The following is a 248-nucleotide window of genomic DNA, read 5'->3' on the forward strand; positions in this document are numbered from 1 at the left end:
TATAGGAAAGAGATATGCAGTTGTCTATGTAAGTACTATGTATTGTGTATATGATGCATGTATGTGATAATTGAACTCTTGATAATATCGAAGTGTCCTAATCTTAATTATTGGTTCACTATAGTACATATATATTAAATGTCACATGTGATAAGGCAAAATTATATCAAATCTATATTAAAAAAAACTATATTTGTAATCATTTGTTTTGTCTCTTTGTATGGTAGATATATCTACTACAATCATAA

Source organism: Guillardia theta (assembly GCF_000315625.1).
Source record: "Guillardia theta CCMP2712 unplaced genomic scaffold GUITHscaffold_381, whole genome shotgun sequence".
NCBI classification, from domain to species: Eukaryota; class Cryptophyceae; order Pyrenomonadales; family Geminigeraceae; genus Guillardia; species Guillardia theta.